General features: G+C 42.5%; 1 non-coding gene across 1 annotated transcript; it reads left to right on the top strand.

The window, feature by feature from the left end:
• The first annotated feature begins 461 nt into the window (after positions 1 to 461).
• TRNAR-UCG lies at positions 462 to 546 on the top strand. Its single transcript has one exon. It is a non-coding gene; the product is annotated as a tRNA-Arg (tRNA).
• The last annotated feature ends 333 nt before the right edge of the window (positions 547 to 879 follow it).

The raw sequence follows: 879 nt of genomic DNA on the forward strand, positions 1-879 counted from the left end.
CTGTTTATTCATTGATGCAATGAAGAGCTTAGCACTGTTCAAAAAGCTATGCAATACAGTTTATTTTATAGGAGGATCTATAAATTATGTTAACTTTGAAATTTAGTTCCTCCAGATGCAATAATAGGTCACCTAGCATTTGTTTTGTTTTCCACACTGGTAAAGCTAATTGAGTAATGTGAAAACTCCCTTCAATTTGCAATGTATAGAGACTTCTGGTGGTACCTGGCATGAAGCACTAACATAATAATACCTTTGATCTACAGTTAGGGGTAGAGGAAGATTTGCTTCATGATGTTCAAAGGATAGGTTTTGGTGTCTATATTTCTGCTCAATCAGAAAAGAATCTTAGTGCTAAAAAAGAGTATTATAAAACATTTCTATTACCACACATGTGTAGAAATCAGCACACCAACACAGGATCCAGAGTACTCAGATTAAAACAAAGAGCTGGGTGGGGAGCCTGGGTGGCTCAGTCGGTTGAGCGTCTGACTTCGGCTCAGGTCATGATCTCACGGTTCGTGGGTTCGAGCCCCACATCGGGCTCTGTGCTGACAGCTAGCTCAGAGCCTGGAGTCTGTTTCAGATTCTGTGCCTCCCTCTCTCTCTGATCCTCCCCTGCTCATGCTGTCTCTATCTCTCTCTCAAAAATAAATAAAATATTAAAAAAAAAAAAAGAGCTGGGTACAGTCGTTTCAAGATAATATCTAAAGGGGCGCCTGGGTGGCTCAGTCACTTAAGTGTCCAACTCTTTAATTCGGGTCAGGTCATGCTCCCAGGATTCTGGGATTGAGCCCCACATGGAGTCCCGTGCTGAGCATGGGGCCTGTTGGGATTCTCTGTCTTTGTCTCTCTGTCTCTCTGTCTCTCTCTGTCTCT

Source organism: Hyaena hyaena, unplaced genomic scaffold (genome assembly GCF_003009895.1).
Source record: "Hyaena hyaena isolate Hyena2069 unplaced genomic scaffold, ASM300989v1 scaffold_1154, whole genome shotgun sequence".
NCBI classification, from domain to species: Eukaryota; Metazoa; Chordata; class Mammalia; order Carnivora; family Hyaenidae; genus Hyaena; species Hyaena hyaena.